Consider the following 21,761-nt stretch of genomic DNA (forward strand, 5'->3'; position numbering starts at 1 on the left):
ACTGAAGGAACATTTTTGAAATATGTGTTGCAATAATTGGTCATCACAATGATTGGAGGTGTACTAGATACTGAATATGTAAAACACAAGGATAATAGTTGTTATGTATGCTTGGGATACTTCCAACCAAAGAAAAGTTTCCAAAACCTGACCTCCAATGCCTTCTGAAATAGGCCTTTATAATTATGAATTTGAAATCTATTCTACTTTGCAAACACAAAGTGTGTCTTAAAGTATTTTAATATATACCCATGTTTCAAGGAATGCAACTGTGACAAAAATTAAAAGATTATAATTAGTTTGAAATTTTTAACCAGAAATACTTACTACCGTAGAAAAAAATGATATATGCACAAAGATTATTTTTGGAAGGTTTTGATGTATACTACCTTGCATAGGAGCTGAAAATTGAAGGAAGATTTTCATTTCTTTAGTTAGAACATTTTCAAAAATTATTCAACTAATTGGGAAAATTTTATGACCAATGTAAATGCCATTCCTGATATTTGAGTAATAAATATATTCATGTTGATTCTACATATATGTGTATCTGACTATTTCACTAAGTTCTCCAGCATTTGTATATGAAAAAGGACCTTATTTTATTATAACACGTATTTTATATGTCATAATGTGTTAATTGTATTATTAACTGCTTTTTTATACCACATTTTCTTACAGATAGGTTATTCCTGTGTATGTATACATTTATGTACATATTAATATTTGTAGGTAGTTTACATAATTGATAAATTTTGGGGGGAAGTATAAAGGAGGAAATAAAAATATCTGTTATATAAAGGATATTTTTAATTGGATAGGTCTTAGAATTTTTGCTACAAAGATAAAAAATTGAGCTATGTTTTTTTGGAGTTATGTACATGGCTAATTGAACAGACTGTAAAATACTGCTATATGCCAGGTAACTTGCCCTCAAAAGATTCACATTTGGTTTACTTAAGATAATGGAATAGATTTATTTGTTTGTCCCCACTCTGTAATTTCATCCTGATTTTCAGTGTGGTTCTCCACTGTGGGATTTATGGTGATTGTGCAAAAATTCCCTCTAGAAAGGCAGAGAGGAGAACTTCCAACAGGTTTGCAAAAGGGTAGAATGTCATCACCTGGTGAACACAGGGACCTTCCTACTTCTTAGGAGATATTTACAAATTATATATTTTGAGCAGGGAAATTGGGGAAGGCTTGTTTTCCTGTGTCTAAATTTAATTTATTATCCCAATTCATTTCCTCACAAAAACCAGATTTTTTTTCTTAAAACATTTAACACTGTTTGATAGTTTTTCCATATTTGTTTATTTGTTAACTATGTATCTTTAGACTAAATGCTCCATAAAACTAAAGGCCAATGTTGTTATCCTCACTGCTGTATCCCAGGGCCTTGAACAGCACATGTGGCTCAAGAAAAAAAATTGTGGAAAATGAATAGACCCTGACAGCATTATGGGAATTCTTGTTTTCATATCATTTTACAGAAAGGAATATATTGAGGTTCAGAGAGCAGCATTCACCTTCCAATGACAGGAAGGATTCCTATACAGATTTCCCTCCAAATATGACCTGCAGTATTGAACATAACACATGATCCTGGCTCATAGAAAGCTCTCCTATGATGCATGATAAGGGAATTAACTTTCCTCTACTCCGTTTTTAGGTGATGTCTCCTTTAGCCATGGAGAGAGGCATTCACACTGTGAATGAGTTCATCCTGCTGGGCTTCACCACAGACCCCTGTTACAGTTGATATTATTTAGAGTGTTCCTAAGCGTGTACTCAGTGACTCTACTGGGAAATACCACTCTCATGGTACTCATCTGCAATGATTTCTGGCTCCACACCCCCATGGATTTTTTCATTGGGAATCTTTCTTTCCTGGATCTCTGGTATTCTTCTGTCTACACCCCAAAGATCCTAGTGACCTGCATCTCTGAAGACGAGAGCATCTCCTTTGCTGGATTCCTAGCTCAGTTCTTCTTCTCTGCGAGGCTGTGCTATACTGAGTGTTACCTTTGGCTGCCATGGCTTATGACCGCTATGTTACCATTTCAAACCCACTTCCTTATGCTCTAACCATGTCAAGGAAATTGTGTATCTATCTGTTTAGTTATATGTTCCTATACTGGAGGCTTTGTCAATGCAGTAATTGTGACCACCAACACATTCACATTAGATTTTTGTGGTAACAGTGTTATTGATGACTTTTTCTGTGATGTCCCTCCCCTGGTGACATCAGAATGTGGTTAGAGAGACAGCTACCAGACTGTGCTCTACTTCTTCCTGACTTCCAATGTCATTGTCCCCACTGTGTTCATTCTGGCCTCCTACATCTTCATCATTGCTGCCATCTTGACGATCCACTCCACACAGGGCCACCTCAAAGCCTTCTCCACCTGCTTCTCCCACTTGATTTCTGTCACCTTGTACTATGGCTCAATTCTGTACATCTACTCTCGCCCAGGTTCTAGCTATTCCCTTGAGAGGGACAAATTGGTTTCTACATTTTATACTGTGGTCTTCCCCATGTTGAATCCTATGATCTACAGTCTGAGGAATAAGGATGTGAAAGAAGCTCCGAAAAAACTCTTCAGGTTAACACAATCTGAAGTCTGAATGAACATAAATTTATTAACTCAATGCTAAGAGATAATGAACAACTCTCAGTGTAAGATTTCAGAACTTGTGTAAAAAAACATGACTTCTTTTTCTACTAAAGGAATTTCATTGTAACACTTTTACTTCTTTTAGTGCCTATGTTTTGTTTTAGGGATCTGACTTTAATATATACTGTAGAAAATGGATCATGCTTAATATTACCATATGATTTTTAAAAATCAGTATTTTGATTTAATACAGTATAGAAGAGTATGTATTACATCAGGGATCTCAAAGAATTTTATTTGATATGACTATCTCCTCTAAAATTCATCAAGTATTTTTCCACCAATGGGTTTGATAATAAGTGAATGTGAAGAAAATTTAATGAATTATTGACATTTGATGACTGTATCCCAGATCCCTCTGCTCAAGGTCTCTCAGAGCTTCTGTGATGATAGAAGAATAAAGAATTTTAATAATATTGTGAGGAAAAGAAGAGAGGTCAGTGAGGAATTACAAAATAAATACAAGTGAAGGGAAAGATAAGAAATATCAGAGCTAATGCAAATGATGAAATACATGAAATGTGTCCTAAAATTTCAATTTAGGTTAATTTTGCAAACATGTTTATTTCCAAAAGATCTATAATCTTTCAATGAAGTTCTAACTTGAAATTTCAAGCTCAACATTGGTAAAATGTAACTAATAATTGTTTACTTGTAGTGTTGTAGAGAGCATTGAATAAAACACTACTGAAAATGTGCTAGGAGCCAGATATTGAGCTGCCAGCTTTCTTCATACAATCTTCTGATGGAGGAAAACAATCATTGCATCTAGAATACACTGGGTCTTTGATTGTTTCTTTTATAACATTTGTTCTTGTTTTCTCCTAGTGGGGCTATCATGTTGTGCCATGAGGGCGAGTGCTGTGTGGTGCCATTTTTATGAGACAGAAATCACTCTTTATATTGATACACAATCTTAAACAAGACATCATTCTGTGGTTTTAGAATAATAATTTTAGAGTCCAAACAATTCTTAAACACTTTGCCTTATATAAAGTTAATTTAGAAGGCAGAAATTTCATACAGAAATATTCTATATATGAAATTCAAGCTTTAGGAAGGAATTTTGAGAGGACATCTTACTCTCAGTAAATATTACTAAAATTATGATCAAATTCCCAAGAGTTTAAATATTCCATATATTCTCCTTATCCAATACAGTTTCCTTCTTAAGCTTCAAAATCAAGCTATAATCACAGAAAATTCCAGATCATTTTTCCTGTTTCCAGGAACTCTCAAAGGCAAGCAAGGGAATAAGTTTTGAGGAAAACCTAAAACTGCAATTTGGTGAAATACCAACCTGCAGAATTTCAACAACCTAACAGCATAGGTTTAAAATACTTTACATTACAACAAAATATTACAAACTAAAGTGATTTATTTGAAATTTCATTGTTTTGTGTATAATTTTCTGAATTTAATTTAAATGTAACAATGTATACAAACATATAAGTCAATAATTTGGAAAATGCAATCAGATCATTCATCAAAAAGAACAATGATGCCATCTCAACTCTGTGGTAGTTCAGTCTGTGCTGCTTTCCTGAAAGCCTCTTTTGACATCTTTGTTCCTCATGCTATTAAATGAGAGGGTTGAGTAATGGGTTCATCACATAGAAGAACAGGGCAGCCACTTTGTGTCTCTTGAGGGAATTGGTGGAGCTTGGCATTGAATATATGAAGAGCAAGTACCTATAGAAAAGGGTGACTGAGATAAGGTGGGAAGCACAGGTGGAGAAGGCCTTGTGCCTTCCAGAGGCAGAGTGGATCCTCAGGACAGCCAGGAGAGTGTTGAAATAGGAAATCATGATGACACATATGTTGGACAGGACCGTGAAGCCTACCATGCCCAGGAGGACTTTTGCATTGACCCAGGTGTCTTTGCAGGACATTTTTACCAGTGGTAGTGCATTGCAGAAGAAACATTCAATGTTATTTTCACCACAGAAACTCAGTTGGAAAGCATTGGCAGTATGCACTATGGCATTCAAGAAACCTCCTATGTAGACTGCAGCAATAAGGCCAGTACAGAGGGACCTGGTCATGGTACCTGAATAGAGTAATGGGCTGCAAACTGCCACATGGTGGTCATACACCATGACTGCTAGGAGATAGGACTCCACACAGGCTACAACACAGGAAAGAAACAACTGGGTTCCACATCCAGCCAAGGACATACATTTATTTTCAGAGAGAAAATGGATAGAACTACTGGGGTACACAGTGATATGTACCAGAAACCCAGGAAAGGCAGATTGCCATTGAACAAGTACATGGGTGTGTGCAGGAGGGAATGAATCTGGATTAACATAACCAAGCTCATGTTCCCTGACAAAGTCACCAAGTAGAGAGTCAGAAATATTCCAAATAGAATCAGCTGCAACTTGGGGTCTGCTGAGAAGCCCACCAAGATATATTCAGTTAGGATGGTGCGATTTCCCACTTCCGTTTCCTCGGAGGAGAAAACCTGATTAAGATTATGAGAAATAGAGTCATTTAGTGATCGTTCTATTGTAAGGAGTAAACAAGTGTTTTATTTCAGCCATTACTAAGAGATTAATATTCTATAATATCTAGAATTATAGAACTTAAGTCTGTGATTTGAAGAAACAACTTGGAGACAATATCTTGATTTAAAAGTAGTGCTTTTAACTTATTAACTGTTAAATAGAGTCCAATCCCTCATTTTATCAGATGATCATAGAAAATAAAGGTCTTAAAAGTTATTTATAGCTTCCTAACACATCATCCTATGAGTAAAATAGACAAACATGAAAGCACTAGCCCACTAATTGGCACATACTTGGCACTCAGAAAATATCAACATCTTGCCACATATTATTGAGAACTCTTTATGTGCCATGCATTTTGCTGATATGGACACAAATACCAATACACTGCTAATGCTCCTTCTATTATTAGTAAAACACACACACACACACACACACACACACACACACACATATATATATATATATATATATATATATATACCACTATGGGCAAGTTAATATTCTGCCATATACCTAAACTACTTAATCCTTACAACCACCACCTTATAAGTTAGGTATGATGATGATTCTCTTCTTATATTGGATGAAACAGAAGCACAGGGAGCAATTTGTTTGATGTGTTTTTTCAAGCATAAATAATTCATTTCATTTCTTGTGTAAAAGACCTACTTAGAGCCCACAGGGGACCCAGGTCTTCTGCATGAAGTCTGTGGTGTGGGTCTTTACAAGAAGGTCAGTGAATTTCCAAGAGTTAGACTTGATGAACATGGTCTCATTGCAGAGGTTAGGGGAAGGATAGCTGCTGGTCTTGGAAATGGTATCAAAGACCTTGCATGGAAAGGTGTGGGGCTTTCAGATCTTGTTCCCCCATTAATACCAGCACACAGGGATGATGAAGAGCTTGGCCAAAATGTTGGCCCCATGGATGGTGGTGACTACCCCCTTGGAGCATTTAACTCCCAGCCTGGCAAGGCACGCCACTGAAGTGTCTGATGGCCACAAAAGCCTTGAACTTGGTCCACTGGCTAACACGGGTCTGTTGTTGCACAGATATAATTTTCAAAACCTTCTGCTTGAGGGAAATGTCCAAGGTTAGAGATAGTAAACACAGAGCTGATGTTTCAACTGAGAGTATCATTAACCTAGTGTCCATGCTCTCAACAAGGAAGCCATTATCCTCTCTTGTTTTCCTCTCTGTTCTTCCTGAGATAATGTTCAACTTCCTTCATCAAAACCAAGCTCAGAGGTTTGTCTAGAATAGAAAATATGAATTACTTTAACAAAAGATGAGATTTTCTTAAATATTTGGAATTTTAGAATATAGCTAAATGTATGATCCTTAACGACTGGTGAGAAGCAGAAAAATATTAATTGATGGATAAAAGTGTTCATATTATTGATTGAATTTTCTATGCATTTAGAGTTGAAAAAAAAAATACTTGTTCAATGAATGGTTGTAGAGAATGATGGAACACTGAGAACTCTTTTCCATTTAAGGTAAAAACAGGAAATTGGAAGGTTGCCAGCAATGGGGGACGCACTATCTCTGCTTGTCTGCTCAGAGGACCCTGTTCCACCAATCACAATCAAAGAGCAAAATTGTGATTGCCAGGGATCTCCAGTGGCAAAGTGCCTAACATTTATGCTATAGGTACAGGGTTTAAACATTTCTTAAACTAGGAAAAAAATTCTTATGTTGGCCATATGCTAAGCAGTGAACCTACAATTATACTAGAAAAAATAAAGAATGCTCTCTTGGTAATGATCCAATTTGATGTGTCAATTTCTTTCCATTGAAATTGTAAGAATGTATTTTCTTAATGTTTAGAAAAAGATTATATCATAATTATGTTAAAAGTTCTTCCTGGTATCTGAAAGAAGTTTGGACTAAATGAAACTTCAGTTCACTTAATATTTTATGACTGTTGAATGTAAGCTCATTTCTAACAAAGTATATTCCTGGAAGCAGCCAAAGGCCCAGAATCAGACCTGGGTTCTGATTTCAGTTGGCCACTGCCAGGTTTAAATTAAATCATCTGCTCACTCTCATTTCATAATTCAGTGGGATTTTATGACTTTAAATGAGATCACAGATGTGAAAATGCACATTAAAAAATAGAAATTTAAGAGTGGATATTGTGTTCTCTACAGTTTCATAACTTCATCTTAGAAATTCCTCCATCAGATATACATATGCATTAACTCCCAAAGATTTCCATTTACACCCAAGTTTGATTCCCAGACTTTAGGGTGTTTCATGCAGAAACTGCCCATTTTTTTTGTTGGCTTTTTACACATGCTGGACAATTGCTGAGCTTGTTTGCAAAGACCAAATAGGGGATGAAAATTGCAAGAGATATTTCTCCCTATCATCTCTTGTTTTCTTTTACAGTTATTAAAGAATAAAATTGGTATTTACAAATGTATACATATATGAATATGTATATCAAGAGTTCTACACATAAAAATGGCTTTAAGGTGGCTACTGTGAAATGAAAATTAAAAGTAATAAGCATGAAGTAAGAATATGTGAACAGGAATAACAAGAGCAAGACATAAAGTGGAAACAGAGGTCAAACTGATCACACAGTAAGAAATTCAATCCACAGTTCTGGGAGGTCCACAAATAATATGAAACTTCCTATAGCACAATATATACAACTAGGAGTGTCCATAAGACCAACAGTCAGTCAAAAATTCAGGCAACATATAGGTTTTCTTGATATTAAGTTGAAGAATCATTTCTCCAGAGATTCCTTATAATGAGAAATACTTAAATTTAAACCTTAATTATTCAATAGTTTTCTAATATATTCTTGTCTGTTTAGACAGAAAGTTTCCTTGAGCTATATTTACTTTCCACTGCTTCTTAAATATAAAATTGACTGAATGCTTTGTTGGATTTGAAGGGTGCTAGAAAGCTCTTTCTACAAAAAAAACTCTCCTCATCTATCAAACATCTTTCTTCACCAGAAGGCTTCCTAAGAAGTAGCTCCTCTAGGAGTAGTCACATGGAAAGGAGCAGATCTCAGTGTGATTTCTCCATCTTTTCAAGTATTAAGTCATCTTCTGTCTGTGACATTCTGTTTGGTACTTTAATTAGGTAAACTTTGAATTATATATGAATTATAAATATTTAGTATTATCCTAAACAGCATATAATTTCACTCCCACCCTTCCAGAGCAACTGTCTCATGCAGTGCCTATTGTAGAAAAATAAACATTTTAATGTCATGAAAGTTTGACCTATTTCAATTTTTCTACACATAAAGATACTCAAAGACTAATATGGCCCATTCAAGATAACAGCAGAGTGGGTGATGGCTACAGAGGGTTTATGAGAATGAAAACATCCATCAGGTAAGTCAAGTTATAGCTAATTCACTTTTTCACTGATGGTTGAAGTCAGTCTGAAGAGAGGGCAGTTTAGTCTCTTTAACATTCTTCATCAAATATGATTTTAGAAAAATCTTAATTTATTTCAAAAAGTAAAATCATATTATGAACTGATTAGATTAAGAATCTTATTTTTTGTCCATATTGCAATTTGCTGCACTTTCTCCTCTGCTTAGTTAAATGAATGCTTAATGTCATGAATATGAATTGTCACTTCATTTGAATTTGGCTGAAATCCATGATTTCCCCACTTACCTTAGAATAGAATGTGACTTCTACTCATTACAGGCATCCTCTTTCCAATGGTAACAATCCTGGTCAAACATATAAGCTTGAGCATCCTTTAGGGATATGTCTTAAATGTGAAGAGGACCTTCAAGAGCTGTTCCCCTCCCAGTGACCAATTATAATGCTCATTTATCTTTCTGGAATGAAGTAAGGAGAGATCATTCATCAGGGAAATAATTGTCCAAATTAACCTTAAAAAGCCTGTTTAATTTTTGAGTATCATTCATGCATTTATATAAAAATAAACTGGCAGAAAAGAATAACCTCCCAGGATAGTGCATACACAGCAGATGCTCAAGAATTAGTTGTACTTCATAATGACTATCATAATAGTAATGAAAAAGCAAAGACCTTAGAATTTCAGTCCTGATACCTGCTGACAATCACTTATTACAGCTGAACCCATTTACAAACAATGAAATTAAGAGTAGGTTAATTTATTGATTGCCACAGTCACATAATTTCTGAAAACTCTAAATATCAGACCATGAGTGCATCCATTCATTCAAACTATGCAGTATTTATGGAGCAACTCTTGTATGCCCAGCACTGAGTAACATGTTGAAGCAGATAAAATAATGAGGTAAAGTGAGGACTTAGGTTAGCTTAGTAAGGGTTACGATGCAAGGTTAGAACAAAGTTTAACTAAGTATGAATCCAGGGTCTACAATTCATTGTGGTGATGAAGAGAAATATATTTAAACTCACCAAGCCCCAGCTTTCAATATCAACTAAAAACATGAAAAGACAAGTAAAACAAAAATAATATAAAGAAAATGGAGAGTTTATCCTTGTGAAGCTTACAACCTTATGAGGCTGATGATCAAACCATTGTATAAATCTACAATTATATGTTATGACAAGTATTGCAAAGAAAATTATAAGATTACATGAGGTTGTATTAGAAGGGCTGACATGGCAAAGGATCTTAGGGAAAATTTATATGCAGTCATATTTAGCATGAGAACTGAAGGGTAAAAATAGGAGCTCACTAACCCAAAAAGGTGAGGTGGGTAAGGTGGCAGGCTACAGGGAGGATGGATAGAGCCATCCTGCAGAGGCTACATCAAGTGCCAAGCTCCAAGGTGAGAACAGACATTGTGTAACTGAAGAAGGAAAGGAAGCATATATGGTAGTAAAATAAAAGTTTATTTAAAATCCATGGAACTGCACTAATCAAACAGTGAATCCAAACTTATACCATGGGAAGTAGTTAATAGTGCAGTTAAAAAATATTCTTTCATCAATAAAAACAAATGTATCACACCAGTGCAAAGTGTTAATCAAAGGGTGGTGTATGGGAAACTGGACATCCTGTATTTTATGCATGATTGTTCTGTAAATCTGCAGCCACTTTAATTTAAAAAAAAGTCTAGGCTGGGATACTGACAGGTAAATAAAGCAGTATTAAATTAGTCAGTGAAGTGGGCAGGATCAGACAAAATATGGATTGAGTAGCCCATATTAAAGATTTTGGAGAATGTCTCTCATGGGGAACCAAGGGAGAGTTTTATTCGGCCACATGGTGTGGTCAAGCAAAATTTAAAGCAAAAATCTCCTCTCAATGTGAAAAATAGAAGTCTGAAAACAGAGAAAGCCAGGTCAGATGACTTACAGACACACAAATGATGGCACTTGGACTAGGTGGACAAAATGGGACTTGGTGAGAGATGAATGTGAGAGATATTTGAGAAGTAACATGTAAAGAAGCTGGTGACAAGAATTTTCAACCCCCAAGTACTCCTGGAATTTCTGTGCCTGTAAAGCAATCCCTTCTCCCCTATCTCAGGGTAATAGTTTTACCCAGAAATAAAAATGTACAAAAACTTCCATGATGCCATCTAGGGCAGTTGACTTGCAAGGGATGCCAGTGACTTCTCAATCCTTACCATCAACACACTCCTTTCCTTCTAGGCCCCAAGAAGAGCCATATCCAAATATAACCCTTAAGGGAGTTAGAAGCACTTCTCTGGAAGGGTGTAGCATGTACACCTAAGGAGAGGCAGGTTGTTGATAATTGTCATAAGCACAGTCTGAAAGCATGTCCAGGAAAGTATTTGAAGGATATTGATGCAAGTTGATGTAACATGAAGTAACATCAACAGAGACTTAAAACCAGCATGATAGAGATGCAAGACCATTACCCACTTACTGTAAAAGAAAGAGTCCAAAATGTCAGGGACATAAGAATGTTGGAATGAACCAATTACATATCTCTGCTACCATTACAAAGAATGTGTATGGGATGGGAGAATCCTTACTACCGGTGACAACCTTTGGCTAACCCCCTTAAGAAGATTGTGAGCAAATAAGCCCATTTAAGCAAAAATTAACCTAACCTCTGAGAACAAAAAGGAAGAAGTGTGGAGAATGGACATGGACAGGCAAAAGAAAGGCAAATATTTCAGAGTATATATGCATATATAATTTAATATTCAGAGGTACACATAGAGTATATATCATATGTTTAGTTAACAAATATCTTTAGGTTAATGTCTACACAATTCTAAACGGAATTCAAGTGAATATAATGACTGAAAACAGTTTTCCCAGGGAATCAAAGAACTGCTCTCCATCTTAAATAATACCCAATTTTTCAATGCAAAATATTTTTTAATTGCCTTGCTAGTCATTTCCCAAGTTATGAAATCCTAAGGAGCTACGAGGATCAACTACCATCAGGAACCATAATTTTACATAAAAATTTCTACCAGTTCATATTTCTTCCAAAATCCTCTTTTTAATTTTTTTTTTACATTTTGGTTAACAAACTTTACTCATTTATAGTTTAACCTAGGACTGAATATCTCTTTTTTTAAATAAAGTTTTGTTGAGATGTATTCACATACCCTACAATCATCCAGCATTCAATCCACTATTCAGAGTACCATCATACAGTTGCGCATTCATCTTCAGAATCAACTTTTGAACATTTTCCTGACTCCAAAAAAATTAAAATAAAAATAAAAAAGAACACTTAAAACATTCCATCTCCCCCCATCCTACCCTACTTTTCATTTAGTTTTTGTCCCCATTTTTCTAGTTATCTGTCCATACACTGGACAAACAGAGTGTGAGCCACAAGGTTTTCATAATCACATGGTCACACCACATAAGCTACATAGTTATACAACTGTCTTCAAGAATCAAGGCTACTCGGTTGCAGTTTGACAGTTTCAGTTATTTTCTTCTACCTATTCCAACACACTAAAAATTAAAAAGGGATTATACTGTGCATAAAAATGCCCTCCAGAGTGACCTCTCTACTCCACTTGAAATCTCTCAGCCACTGAAACTTTTTTTCATTTCACTTCCCCCTTTTGGCAAAGAAGATTTTCTCAATCCCACGATGCTGTGTCCAGGCTCATCCCCTGCGAGTATGTCCCACATTGCCAGGGAGATTTATACCCCTGGGAGTCAAGTCACACTTAATGGGGAGGGCGGTGGGTTCACCAGCCACATGGGGGATACTCTTAGGCACAATTATAACTAGGCTCAGACTCTCCTTTGCAGCAACAAGCTTCATATAGGCATGCCCCAAGATGGAGGGCTCATCCTACCAAACTGTCAGTCCTCAACATTTGCAAGAAACCAGCAACAACCCAGGTGGGGAAGTCCAACTTTTCTGCATTCTTCCCCAGTTCCCCAGGTGTCCCTGCAAATATATCTTCATTCTCTGTCCAAATTACTTTGGGATGTATCAGGAATCACAATAACCTGTATAAACCTACAAGATCTCACTTCCTATTCAAAGTTCCAGTAATTATGGCATTTCAATAAACTGACCATACAAGTTAAATTATTTAGTGTCCTACAGAAAGCATAGATCCTGCACCAAATAAACATATCTTCCCTTGGTCTCACCCAGAAGTTGAATTTTAAAACACAGTCACTATCATCCTTAACCCTTTGGTCTAATTTGCCTTACTCCTAACCAGAACTGCTTCATTCATATCTCTAATTGAAATCTGAACTCATTCAGCTTTTTGAACATTTGCTGTATGTGCTAATACTGACATTCATAGCTGCCAAGCTCTAGCTCTGAGTTTCAGGTGTCACACAGATACCCAAAGTTCCAGAGACTGACCAGGTTATACACAAAAATCTAAGTACCTCAGAATTTAGAGATAACCATCACAATTCAGGAATAGATGTGACTTCTGTCAGAGTTTACAATCTAGGGATCATTACAATAAGTAGTCCCCTGATAAGCTGTGCTCTAAGATTCAACTCTCAGAGCTTACACATTATAGATAGACCATATTTGTGAGGAATTATAATGTTGGCTTTTTCATTTCTGATATACTTCACTCAAGATGCTGTATTCAATACATTCACCTAGTTGCATGCCTCATAGCTTGATTCCTTCTTGCAGTTGTTCAATATTCTGTTGTATGTGAACCACCACAGTTCACCACTCTGTTCATCAGTCAATGTACCCTTAGGCAACCTCCATCCATTGCAAATCATGGATACTGCCACCGTGAACACCAGTGTGCAATTGTCCATTCATGCCCCTACTCTCAGCTCTTCCAAGTACATACCCCATAATGAGGTTGCAGGACCTTATGGTACCCAGATATTTAACTTATTATGGGTCCTCCAGATTGACTACTCCATTCTACTTCCCCATAACAGTAAATAGTTATATCCTTCTCTCCATGCTTTCCTCAGCACTTATATCCCTGTGTTTATATTTTCCCTGCAATTTTATAGAGATATATTCACATACCATACAATCAGCCATGGTGTACAATAAATTGTTCACAGTATCATCATATAGTTGTGCTTTCATTACCACAAGCAGCAATTAGCACTTGAACGTATTCATTACTTCAAAAAATTTTATAAAGAATGATAAAAAGATAAAAAAATTAAAATACTATACAATACAATGTAATAATAAGGTCAGACAACACCCATATCCCTCCCTTATAACCCCCTCTCATACACATTTAGCATTGGTATATTGCCTTTCGTACATTTAATGGAAACATATTATAATGTTACTGTTAACCATAGACTCCTGTTTCCTTTGATTCTATTTTTCCCCAATACCATTCTTTGTCAACACCTTTCAAGGTTGACATTCATTTGTCCTCCCACTTTTCTATATTTGTACATTTAGTTATCATCATTGACCACTGTAGGTTTCACTAAGTTATACAGTCCATCTTTATCATCTATCTCTCCTTCTGGTGTTGTACTTGCACTCCTCTTTCAGCCTTACTCATAGACATCTTTGTTCAGTGTACTTACAATATTGTGCTACCATCACACAGTGTTATGCTATCCATTTCCAGATCTATACAACCCGTTGATTATTCCTTCTGCATCAAATGCCCAATCCCTACCTGCTTTCTATCTGCTGATAACCTGCATTCTCAGCTTTTGACTCTCAAATTTGCTCATTAATGTTAGTTCATACTAGTGAGACCCTACAGTATTTGTCCTTCTGTTTCTGGCTAACATTGGTCAACATGATGTCCTTAAGGTTCGCACACATTATTATATGTTCTGTGACTTTGTTCTGTCTTACAGCTGCATAATATTCCATTGTGTGTACATTCCACAGTTTGTTTATCTACTAGTCCATTGATGGACATGTGGTCTATTTCCAACCCTTGGCAATTGTGAATAATGTTGCTATAAACATCAGTTTACAAATGCCCATTCATGTCTTAGCTTTCATTTCTTCTGAGTATATACCAAATAATGGAATTACTGGATCATATGGCAATTTTATACTCAGAATCCTGAGGAACTGCCACACTGCCTTCCAGAGTGGCTGCCCCATTCTACATGACCACCAATAGTGAACAACTGTTCCACTTTCTCAGCATCCTCTTCCCAGCACTTGTAATGTTCTGTTTTATTGATAAAGGCCATTCTAGAAGGTGTGAGATAATATCTCATTGTGGTTTTGATTTGCATTTCCCTAACAGCCAGTGAAGTTGAGCATCTCTTCATTGTTTTTGAGCCATTTGTGTTTCCTCTTCAGAAGAGTGTCTATCCATGTCTTTTGCCCATTTTTTAATTGGGTTGATTGCCTTTTTGTGATGGAGTTGTAGGATCTCTTTATATATTCTGGATATTAAACCCTTATCTGATAAGTGGTTTCCAAATAATGTCTCCCATTGCATAGGCTGCCATTTCTCTTTTGTGAGAAAGTCTTTGATGTACAAAAGTGTTTAATTTTGAGGAGATCTTATTTACGTATTTTTTTCTTTCATTGCTCATGCTTTGGGTGGAAGGTCTAGGAAACCACTTCCTTTCAAGAGACCTTTAAGATATTTCCCTACGTTTTCTGCTAAAACTCGATGGTCTCAGTGCTAATGTTTATGTATTTGAACCATTTCTAGTTAATTTTTGCATAAGGTGTGATATAGGAGCCCTCTTTTATTCTTTTGGATGTGGATATCCAGTTCTCCAAACACATTTATTGAAGAGGCTGCTCTGTCCCAGTTGCTTTGGCTTGACTGCCTTATCAAAGACTAATTGTCCATAGATGAGAGGGTCTACTTCTGAACACTCAATTCAATTTTGTTTGTCAGTATATCTATCTTTATGCCACTATCATGCTGTTTTGACCACTGTAGCTTTGTAGTATGCTTCAAAGTTAGGTAGGGTGAAACCCTCCCCCCCCCCCACTTCATTCCTCATCCTCAAGATATTTTTGGCTGTTCAGGGCACCCTGCCCTTCCAAAAAAATTGGTTATGGGTTTTTCTATTTCTGCAAAGTAAGTCATTGGGATTTTAATTGGTATTACATTGAATCTATAAATCAGTTCAGGTAGAATTGACATCTTAATTATATTTAGTCTTCTAATCCATGAACACAGTATGTTCTTCCATTTTTTTAGTTGCTGTTTGATTTCTTTTAGCACTTTCTTGTAGTTTTCTCTGTATAGGTCTTTTGTCACCTTGGTTCAGTTTATTATTAAATATTTGATTCTTTTGGTTGCTATTGCAAATGAATTTTTTTTCTTGATTTCCTCCTCCTGTTGCTCATAACTTGTGTATAGGAACATAACAGATTTTTGCATGTTGATCTCATAGTCTGCCACCTCTCTGTATTCATTGTTTAGCTCTAGTAGCTTTGCTGTAGATTTTTCAGGATTTTATACATATAGGATCATGTCATCTGCAAAAAGTTAAAGTTTTACATCTTCCTCTCCAATTTGGATGCCTTTTATTCCTTTTTCTTGCCTAATTGCTCTAGCTAGATCTTCCAGCACAACGTTGAATAACAATGGTGACAGTGGGCATCCCTGTCTTGTTCCTGATCTTAGAGGGAAAACTTTCAGACTTTCCCATTGATTATGATCTTAGTTGTGGGTTTTTCATATATTGCCTTTATCATACTAAGAAAGTTCCCTTCTATTCCTATCTTTGAAGTGTTTTCTTCAAGAAAGGATGTTGAATTTTGTCAAATGCCTTTTTTGCATCGATAGAGAATATCATGTGGTCCTTCCACTTTGATTTATTGATGTTGTGCATTACATTAATTGATTTTTTTGTGTTGAACCAGCCTTGCACATCTGGAATAAATCTCATGTGGTCCGAGTGTATAATTCTTTTAATGCACCCCTGGATTCAATTTGTGAGTATTTTGTTGCAGTTTTTGCATCTATATTCATTAAAGAGATTGGGCTATAGTTTTCTTTTTTTTTTGTTGTTATATCTTTGTCCAACTTTGGTATTAGGATGACGTTGACTTCATTGGATGAGTTTACCCAGATATTATTAACCCCAATCAGATTTTCCCAGAACAGTAGGTCTTAGTCTGAGGAGGAGGGTGTTATCAGTACCAAGTTTCCCTGAAGATGATACCCAGAATGTTGTCGGATTTTCCCATGAGGCATCTAGACTCTGTGCCTTTCCTATCTTGCTCAGCAGGTGGCACTTGTCAGTTCTCAGCTCCCCACTGGCACAAAGTGGTACAGTGCCTTTAATTCTCAGCAGACCCTGTTCCTGTCAGGAGCATGATTGAGTCAGAAATTGAGATAGAAGGCATGCTTAAGCTGTTTCTGTTATCATTTTTTTCAGCCCTGGAGTCTGAATTCTCTGAAGAAAGGCCACCACCTGAGCTGGGCCCAGCCCCCCCCCCACCGTTTTCCTAGGGAAAATATGCCCTTTAGGGAATTATCTCCTTCACTTGACTCCTTATTTTGTCTCTCAGACCTTTCTTAACTTCACCATTCCCTGGGTAATTGCTGAAAATTGAAACTGTTTGAGGCTTTCACTAATGAGCTATGTAAAATAGAGGGAGGGAGGGAGGGAGGGAAGGAGGGAGAGAGAGAGAGAGAGAGAGAGAGAGAGAGAGAGAGAGAGAGAGAGAGAGAGAGAGAAAGGAACTCCCCTTTTCAGAGCCAGTCCCCAGCCCCAACATTTCACCAGTCAAGAGCCAGAATTGCAGAATTGGAACCTGGCTCTATGTGTCCACCTTCTTGGGGCACAGCCCATTTCTGGTATTCTGAGCTTGGCCAACTCCAAAAGCGTCCGTGTCCATTGCTTTATTTGATTTTATTTTCCATCAGTTTTGCCTCCTCTCTGCCAGGACAGACCTCAGGGTTCATTTCATGCTTCCTCCAGGTTTATCTGTACACATAGCTTGTATTCAGTAGTCCCAATTTGTTAATTAAAACCACAACTGGACTTTTGTTGCACTATCTTCTCTTGCCACTAGTACTAACTGCCTCCTTTGCCCACTGGGAAGTTTTCTAACTCACCTGCCATGCCAATAGGGGAGGGGTGCCAGCCTCCACTATTTGTGGACATTATTATAATTCAGTGCTGTGATCTCTACCCTTCCACCCATTCCACACTGGTGTACAATGTGTGTCGGTCACACATGTCTCCCAAAAAGTACTCCAGATAGTACCTGCCTATTTACTAGTTGCTTGAGAGGACTAACAATTCCACACCTCCCCACACCACTATCTTGCTCCACCCTCACTTCCAATTACATTTGAAGACATTACTGACAATACAAGGCTTCTGCCATTTTCTTATTAAGTAAGTTATTGCTATTATGTAAGTCTTATACCTTTTTTTTCCCTCACTTCCTTTAAAGCCTACCTTTATATTTATTTGTTTTGCATGTGTTGTACCATATTGAATGCTTTCTCACTTCTCTCTACCAATATTCTTCATTTATTTTCTTTGTGGTTACCATGGAGTCAACTTTAATATCCTAAATATATTGCAGTCATATTTAGTGGAATATCAAATTAATTTCAACAGGATGCACATAAACTTTTCCTATGTGCTTTGTTCCCCACACCATTTTTTTGTACTTGTTACCACTTAAATCTACCAAAAAAACCCATATTTATTAATACATTTTATGCATTTGCATTTTAGCAACTGTAGGAAGTGGGATGTGGAGTTACATACAAAACAATGCAGTATAATAATACAAGCAAGTATAATTAACCTAACGGTTAATGCATCAACTTTCTCCTTTTATTAAGTAGTGGTTAAGATTTGACAGAATACAAGGATCTGGGGGTGGTGTCCAGGATAAGAAGGAACACTTTTTCTATTCAATTCATCTCCTTACCTGCAGCCAGAATGAAGCAAAAAAAAATTGTAGATCCAGCCACATGATTTTCTCCTTATGGCAATGGCTTCCATTTTTTTAGTTTTAAAGAACAATATCCTCAATATGTCTTCCAATCAGCTTGTTTAGGGACCACTCTGGCCTCTCTGGTGGGTGTTTGTTCAACCACATCTGCATTCAGTCTCTCTTAACTTCTTTAACATCACCAGGCTCTCTCTCATGCGAGGACTGATGAGACTCCTCTCCCATTTCTCTCCTTACCGTTACAATGAGTGCTATCTAGATCAAGAGTTCTCATGTTTTAAGTTTCCTTAATAATGTTTTCCTTTTGGAAGGCTTTTTGTGCAGTAGAGCAGAAAATGGATTTTATCCATTATTGTTATCCTCTTTAAAGGCAAAAAACATGTAGTGATTGCTTGTGTCAGATGTTTCCAATATTTTCTATATAATTGAATTTAAATCAATTTAGTAAGTCCCACATGTAACTTTACCTTCTAAATAAGTGACATAGCACTAATATATAAGTTCAAACACTGAATTTATTCAATAATATATAAGTAGTAGAGAATGTTCAGGGCAGCCATTGAGGCAGTGGCTTTGTAACCAAAATTTTGTACATCATGCATAGAATAATCATAATTTCCTGTCATGGTAACAAGATTTTAATCTAGAGGTTTCAGGAAAAGATTTTAGTGTACAAATGAATGATAATAATGCTATACATTTAACTCTGAATCTCCTTAATTATGTGAGATTACTCTGGGAAATAGATCACATGAATAATTTAGTTGGGTTGATGTCCTGGTGGCTGAAAACAGTAAGTGAGAAAGAAGTTTGTAAAGGTAAGTTGAAGCTAGCTTGCAAAGGACCATGGGTGTTGGGGTAAGGCATCTGTATTTTGTAGTTAATGAGTAGAGATCCTTTATTTAGGACCAGTTAGAGAACTGGAATGGCCTTCAGGACTACAAGCTGCTGTTATTCAATTTCATCAGTCGAGTCATATTGTCACTGAGCATTACCAGGTATATATGAAATATTAGGACAAAAACATCTCACTTCCCAATAAGGGAAAACACTCTATCTCTAGTTTTAAGAATTAGATTTGTATTCTAATTACAACACTGACTCTACCTGAGCTCAAAGGTAAATATTAGGACATCAATAAATCAAAAGTATTCCTTGGTTTTAACCCTCTCCATTATAGCCAGGTGGATGTCAGCTGGATACTGAGACCATCAGCTCTAATTCAGTAATGATAATGATTTTATATGGACGTCTTCCTCTTTGCTTCTCTGGAGAGCTTTGGCACATCAGAAATTAGACTTTGAAATAGTCATGGTTTCTCAATTCCTTGATAGCAAAATATTGGTTCTTCCTAATGTTCAACATCCACAGTAACAACAAATGTCCTAACCATATATATAAATTTCAGACTACAACAGGGTATTGGAAAACAAAGCATTCTTAAGATAGATATATTAAAGTTATTTTAACAGGGAAAGAAACTCAGGCAACCACAAGGCTAGAATATTGTCTGTGTTAGGAAAACAACAGAGAAAATTATTCACTTACAAAAGGGAAAATAGCTTACTAGTTGAGAAGATGAGCTCTGGATGAAGAAAATTATGGTTTCCAACACCAACACTGTTTTTTACTGGCTCTGTAACCTTGGATGTATTACTTAAATTTCTAAACTTCTATTTCATATATTATAAAAAGAGCATAATTATAATACCTGTAATATGTTTGTTGTGAAGATTAAATGGGTTATGTATAAGATTTAGAATAGTAACTATGAAATAGTGAGCAATATACAAATTTTTTGATATTTTTACCAATAATGGCAGGAGACATAGCTCTATATTGGTATACATATTGGTAAAATGCCTTTCTCAGAAAAAGTTCTCAATAATTTGAAGAAAGATTTTAACAATTTTTGAGTGCCCAACAGGTGCCAAACATTAACCTAGTATTTTCATGTATGTCTACTTTACTCAATTACATGAGCTGTCAGGAGATATTGAATATTCAAAACCTTTATGTGCTTCATTTTCCTCAGCTGTCTGATGAGAAGTGGTGTTGGCTCCTCTTTAACAATTAATAATTAAAATCCCTGGTTTAGTTTTAAATCCAGATTCTGATTACTATTTCTATGGTTAGCATAAATTAAGGAGATATGGAGATAATAAAAGGGGAAAAAAAATCTGGAAAGAAAATGGAGGCAGAGATAAAATCCATCACATAAGAATTCTTATTGATTGCACCACAAATTTCACTTGAAACTACCAACTGCCCATATATATACAAGTAATAGGGTCCATAAGATAATATAGCCAACCAAAATGTGGGGCAACATGATGCCATTTTGATACAAATCTTGAACAACTTTCCTCCAGGGGTTATTGTTAAAAAGAATGAATGAAATATCATGCATACTATATTGAACAGATTCTTCTAATTTTTATATAGAGGCAATAAAGAAAGTTTCCTTGTGCTACATTTCTTAGTCATTAGTACCTAGATTTATAGTTGGCTGCATTCCTTGTTGAATTTGAAGGGTGCTGGGAAGCTTGCTCCCCACAAAACATCTATCCTACACATGATCAGATATCTTTGTTCACCAGAATGTTTCCTTATAAAATAATTTCTTCTGAGAGTGGTCATACCAAAAGGAGCTGACCTCTTAGTTCTCTCTCAGTACTCAAAGATTATTGCATCTGCTGAAACTAACATTCATTCTTCAACTTTAGTCCTTGAATTAGAAACTAATTATAAATGTTCAATATCATCATATAGTGATATAAGATTATACTCTCTCTTTTAAGGAGCTACTATCCCATACACTACATAATATAGCTATTTAAGTATTTAAAAACATTGAAAATATTGAACCAATTTAAGTTTTCCACACATTAGCCTACTGTAAGGACTAATATTGTCTCTTCAAGATCAAAAGAAAGACAACAGTGGGTTATGAAACAAAAACATCTATCATGTCCACGTCAAGCACACATCTAATTCTCTCTTTCAATAAAGGAGGAAATAAAGCCTGAAAAAGGACATTTTACAAACCTTGACTTTCTTCATCAAATATTATTAGTGCGATAAAAAGGATCTTATTCAATTTCATGAAGTTGAATTACGCTATGATTTGATGATATTGAGAAAATTTCCTAACTTTATCCATATTGTGATTTACTGTCCTTTTCTCTCAGGTTAATTTAATACAATGCTTATTGTCATGAACTTAAATAGTGGCTTCATATGAAACTTAGCTGATCCTGAAATTCCCACATTAGCTTAGAATTGAACCCTCACTCA

The 21,761-nt window shown here is 36.0% G+C and overlaps 2 pseudogenes; one reads left to right on the top strand and one right to left on the bottom strand.

The window, feature by feature from the left end:
• The first annotated feature begins 1,690 nt into the window (after nt 1–1,690).
• LOC119517638 lies at nt 1,691–2,628 on the top strand (annotated as a pseudogene).
• A 1,559-nt stretch (nt 2,629–4,187) lies between these two features.
• On the bottom strand, nt 4,188–17,614 carry LOC119517326 (annotated as a pseudogene).
• Nucleotides 17,615–21,761: the final 4,147 nt, after the last annotated feature.

This window comes from Choloepus didactylus, chromosome 21 (assembly GCF_015220235.1).
Source record: "Choloepus didactylus isolate mChoDid1 chromosome 21, mChoDid1.pri, whole genome shotgun sequence".
In the NCBI taxonomy this organism is placed as follows: Eukaryota; Metazoa; Chordata; class Mammalia; order Pilosa; family Megalonychidae; genus Choloepus; species Choloepus didactylus.